Raw genomic sequence first — 6,268 nt, 5'->3', positions numbered from 1 at the left:
AACCATGTGGTTGAAGTGGACAAAAACATCTCCTGGAAGAAAAAAGGGATCATTTCCAAAAAGTGAGAAGGAATGTGGATCACTCAAAACAACAGATATCTAAATACCATAAAACATGCTGAAGAGTTTAAACTTTATGAACTTCACCCTTACCTTACTAGTATACACTTAAGACAGCATATTGGCATTGTCCTGGATGAAACAAAGAAATAATTATTCTTTTGAACATTATCTAACAATTCTAGATGGCTTGCACCATAAGTTACTTATAAAGAATATTTTTAGGGGCGCCTGGCTGGCACAGCTGTTGAGCGTCTGTCTTAGGCTCAGGGAGTGATCCCAGCGTTATGGGATCGAGCCCCACATCAGGCTCCTCCGCTATGAGCCTGCTTCTTCCTCTCCCACTCCCCCTGCTTGTGTTCCCTCTCTCGCTGGCTGTCTCTATCTCTGTCGAATAAATAAATAAAATCTTTAAAAAAAAAGAATATTTTTAAAACACCCATATTTTTAGCATAATGTCATAGGCATTTTTCACTTATAAATGCTTTAATTGGTATTTATTGTTTCTATGAATTTGTAACCATTTCTCTTAATAATTGTGTGTATACTATGGAAATTAAGGACACAGTCTTTAGAGCCAGACTGTCTGGGGTCAAATCTCAGCCTTGCCACTTGCTAGATTTCTGGTCTTGGGTAAGTTACTTTACTTTTCTGTGCCTCAGTTTCCTCATTATAAATAGTGATACTACCAATACTCACTGCACACGGTCATTATAAGGAGTTAATGTATGTAAAGTGCTTAGAACAACACCTGTATGTGCAAAACAAATACTTACTCATGTTATTCAATTATTACACATTTTTTAGACCTAGCTCCTATGTTAATCAGTTTTGGTTTTACTTTCCTAATTTACACTTTTAAAATTTTTTCTTTTTCCTGATTTCCTTAAATATATCTCATTTTTCTCTTTTGAACTTCCTGGAACAAATATCTGGTTTATTGATTTGCTTTCTTCCTGTTTGAAAATGGGAAGTTAATGCTATTATTTTAATTTACCGCAGATTACTGCAGCTCTTTCATTATTATTCTCCAAATATCTTATAACTGAAGATTTGTTTCTCTGGCTTAAATCATTTGGTAAATAGTTTTGTTTTATTTTAATTTCTACGTGCTTACTTTTCATCATTACTAATTTGTATCTTTTGAGACCAGTTTCTAGTTTTGCTGTGTGTAGTCCAAGAGTGTTCTCTGTAAATTTTTTATTTTGCAGAATGTATTAAATTTCCTTTGTGGCCTAGCATATGAACTATTTCTGTTCAATTTTCTGAGCATAAGGAAATAAGTCATTTTCTATTTAAATACATTTGATTTTTATACATAACTATTAAGTCAAATCTGTTACATAAGATACTTAGATGTTCTATACCCTAACTGATTTTTCACTTGCTTGATCTGTCAAGAAATGAAAGACAGAGACGCCCAGGTGGCTCAGTCAGTTAGGCATCTGACTCTTGGTTTCAGCTCAGTTCATGATCTCAGGGTCATGGGATCAAGCCCTATGTGGGACTCTGCATTCAGCAGGGAATCTGCTTCAGATTCTCTCTCCCTTTCCCTTTTCCCCTCACTCTCACTCTCTATCTCTCTAAAATAAATAAATCTTAAAAAAAAAAGGAAATGAAAGACAGGTGTTGCTATTTTCTATTACTGTTGTGATATTTCTCCTTGCATTAAAGCTATGTATGTGACATATAGCTTCATGATGTTACATCTTCTTGTGAATTTTGCTTTTATAGATATAAAATGACCTTTTTATTGCTTTTTAGTGCTTTGTGATTTGAATTCCTCTCTATCTAAAATACAAATGCAAATTCTTTTCTTTCTATGATTGTAATTGCTCTTTCCAGCCTTTTATAATTGGACTTTAATTTTTACATAGGTCATTATAAGTAACCTTTTTAAAGTGAAAATTCAACTCCTTAAAATGAACTCTTATGATGATATGTATTGTCTTATACTTGTCATAATGTTTATTGTTCCTTATGATTTCCTCACTTCCTTCATTGTTTTTTACATAAATTTTTTCTCCAATAATTTGGAAGGCACGTATGTTTTAAAATGTATGTTTTTTACATAAATTTTTTCTCCAATAATTTGGAAGGCATGTATGTTTTAAAATTCAGTTATTTTTTAACATACCAAAAACATATTTGAATCAGCATTCGTCTCCCAGCCTCAAGAATAAAACAAAATCTTTAGATATCCTCCCATGCAAAATGAGATGATTAGCATACATCATTTTTTTTCACATCACATCACATTTTTTCTCCTCCTTTTCCTGCCTCTCATTTCTCCCATATTCACCAGATATTAAACCCAAGTCTTTATTTTCACTGATGCACATTTTCCCATCTTACTTCCATTGCCTGAGACATTCTTGTCAGGATTCACAGTGGGAGAAAAGCGAATACAGTGTGAGTCTTTTCCCAAAGGGCTCAATGATACTTTATCTGAAAATAATTACTTTACATACATAAGTTTCAAAGGATCTGCAATGTTTCTGTGATAGGTTTTCATTACATCTTAGCATTTAATGTTTTGTTTTGTTTCCATGTATAAGATATACCTCCAATGAAAGAGATGATAAAAGCACTTTAAATGTCTCATTATAAATCTTCTTAAGTTGTCAGTTTAAGAATGTTATTCAAAATGTAATGGTGTGATAGGAATATAAGCTTTTTAGAAATCTGTTCTAAGAATCTCCCAGAGGCCAGCATAAAAGGAAGCTATGCTCACACTATTGCTAGGAGCTCTGTATTTAAATTTCAAACAACAGCAGTCAGAAAGCTATGAAAAGCACGAGATTCTCTTTCTTCTTAAAAAGGGAAGAGGGCATTGCCTACTTTTGATTTAAGGAAAAACGGACAATAGATGGGCCAAAAGGCAAAAGACAGAAAGACCAGTCCACATTTCTCCTCAGATTGGCTAGAAACAGATAAGAAGACTTTCTAAATAAAGGAGGCAAGCCCTGGGGATGAACACTGACATCAGCTTAATGCAAGCAGGATGACTAATGAAGAACCCTTCCAGTTAAGTCTGGGGATCCGCTTAGAAATAAGTTGATAAGAATAAAGCCTTTTTTAAAAAGTTTTAAATTTTGCTTAGACGTATATGTCTTTAAAATGTATTCCAGAGGACTTTCTCCTGTTAAATGATCCATCCATCTGCCTTTTCCAGCAAAAGGTTTCCCAGTCTATTTTGTAAAATGAGTCACAGTTGAGTGGAAATTTTTGGTTGTAGAACAGGTTCCCCCAAAAGCAGATTCTGAGAGATTTGAATGCAAGAAACTCATTAAAGAATGCTCAGGATGAAGAAAGGAAGGGAAGGAAGCAGAATTGACCAGAGGGAGAACTTGAACTGTGATACAATCTCAACAAAGCACTCAGACAATCTCATAAGCACCTGTGAAGCCGGGATGACCTTTCTTAGTTTTCTTGAATTCAGATGCAGGTGGACACTCTTCTCCAAGAGGGCAAGACTTTGAGCAAGACAGCTCTCTTCAGCCAAGGGAAATTCCTGGAGAGGGCTAATAGCTAAGGCTGTCAGCCAACACCTGAGGGGCAAAAGACTTTCAGTCCTGTAGGGGAATCTAACTGGACAGCACAGCACCCACCACAAGCTCCATCCTAGGCTGTCCTCATGCTCCCTCACTTGACAGTCACACCCTGTGACTTCAAATACCATTCATATACTGATAACTCCTGGATTTACATCTTGAGCACAGAGATTTCTTCTGGACTGCAGACTCATATATACAACTGTTTCCTTGACATCTCCATTCCAATGGTTAAAGGGCACTTGATGCTCAACATGTCCAAAGCTGAACTCCTCATCTCTCACCTCAGATGTGCACCTCCTCCTACTTTGCCTCTTGGTGAAATGTGCCATCATCCATCCATTACCCAACGAAAAAACTGAGAAGAATTCTTGACATCTTATTCCTCACTCCTATGTCTAATCACCAAGTCCTGATCATTCTCCCTCCCAAATATCTCTCACATCAGCCCACCCTTCTCTCTCCATGAGTCCTGAGTCCACTCTGTCTCCCCATCTAACAAGTCTCCTCACGGGTGTGTTTTCCTCCCCACCAATCTATTCTTTATACCATAGTCCAAGCAATTTCTGTAAAATGACAAGTCTGATAATGTTACTTCCTTGCTTTGAATTCCTCAGAAGCTTTTCTTCTTCTTCTTCTCCTTCTTCTTCTCCCCCTCTTCCTCCTCCTTCTTTTTAAAGATAAAGACCAAAATCTCAAACTTAGTCTGAAAGGATTTGATGGTTTGTCCCCTGCCTATTCCATGAGCTTCACCTCGTGCCACCCTTCCCCCTACAGCTATGCTCCAGCTTCCCTGACCTCCCAAACATACTTCTTCCCAACCCAGAGACTTCACGTGCTGTTTCCTCTGTGACTCCCTCTTCAGGGAGTGCTCTTTCATATTTCTATAATTAATTTCTTATTATCCTTCAGAGTCACTTAAATATTACTTTCTCAGAGAAATCTCCCCTGAGACCCCAGACTATATTTGACTCCCCTTGCACTCCCGTAGGACTCTGTTTTTCTATGTTGAAATACCTATAATTCTTAAAAATTATATGATTATTTGTGTAATTATGGTTTAATGAGAGTAGGGACCTAAATATCAACAGCCAGGGGGTAGATGGGTAAATTTTAATTCACGTCATATGAAATATTATGCAGTCATTAAAAATGATGTCATAGAATTTTAGGTAACATGGGAAATGTTTGTAATGTTGAATAAAAAGAGGAATCAAAATCTTAGAGACATTATGATTTTGGCTATGTGAAAATATAAAGACTGAATACCAACTACTAAAGAGAAACAATGGGGACATCCGAGTGGCTCAGTCAGTTAAGTATCTGACTCTTGATTTCAGCTCAGGTCATGATCTCAGGGTTGTGAGATCCAGCCCCGTGTGAAACTCTGTGCTGGGCATAGAGCCTGCTTAAGATTCTCTTTCAGGGCCCCTGGGTGGCTCGGTCAGTTAAGCGTCTGACTTCAGCTTAGGTTGTGATCTCAGGATCCTGGGATGGAGCCCCACATCAGGCTCCCCAGTTGGTGGGGTGTCTGCTTGTCCTTCTCCCTCTTCCCCTCCCCCTGCATGTGCTCGCTCACTCTGAAATAAATAAATAAAATCTAAAAAAAACAAAAATATTCTCTCTCTCCCTCTCCCTTTGCCCCTCCTCCTCCCTCTCTTAACTATAAATTAAAAAAAGAAAGAATTATGAAATGTGACAGAGGTGCTAATTATTGCTACAATGGCAATCATATTACAACATATAAATGTATCAAATTAACATGTTGTATACCTTAAATTTATACAATGTTATATGTCAAATTATATTTCAATAAAAAAGACTGAAAAACATAAAAATATTTATAGGTTTTTTTTCTGCATGATTTTTTGGCTGATTTTCATTCTTTTCTTAACACTTCTTTGCTCATCTCCCCAAAACATAATTTATTTTTAAATCAATGAGGAAAAATGAATAATTTTCTGCTAGAGAAAAAAAAATCTACTGAGTTCTAAAAAAAACAAGCTTTTTTTTAAAAACAGTAATTCATAAGAGATAAGTAAACTGACGTGGTGAAATCAAATAGTTGAGTATAGGTTTACTGGATGTTATGAACACCTTATGGAAAATTCCTTTTATTCCTCTCTGACACACCAGAAAGGATTAACAGGCTGTAAACATCTATTGTTATTTTTTCTTCCAAACTTATCGAAATATAATTAATAAGTAGTGCAAATATTTAAGGTGTACAATGTGTTATATGCGTATACATTGTGAAATGATCACCATCATCAAACTAACATACCCATCACCTCATATAGTTACCACTTTTTTCTATGTGTGGTGAAGACATTTAAGATCTGTTCTCAGGGTGCCTGGGTGGCTCAGTCGGTTAAGTATCTGCATTTGGCTCAAGTCATGATCCCAGGGTCCTGGGATCCAGCCCCTCAGCAGGGAGCCTGCTTCTCCCTCTCCCTCTCCCTCTGCCCCTCCCCTCCATTCATGCTCTCTCTCAAATAAATAAATAAAATCTTTTTAGAAAGTCTACTCTCAGCAAATTTCAAATATACAGTATGGTATTATTAATTATAGTAACCATGCTGTGCATTAGATTTCCAGAACATATTCATTTTGCATAACTGCAAACTGCATCATTTTGTAAACTTTGTATCCTT

The sequence above is a fragment of the Ursus arctos genome, unplaced genomic scaffold, assembly GCF_023065955.2.
Source record: "Ursus arctos isolate Adak ecotype North America unplaced genomic scaffold, UrsArc2.0 scaffold_15, whole genome shotgun sequence".
Taxonomy (NCBI): Eukaryota; Metazoa; Chordata; class Mammalia; order Carnivora; family Ursidae; genus Ursus; species Ursus arctos.
This window is presented reverse-complemented; position numbering follows the sequence as displayed.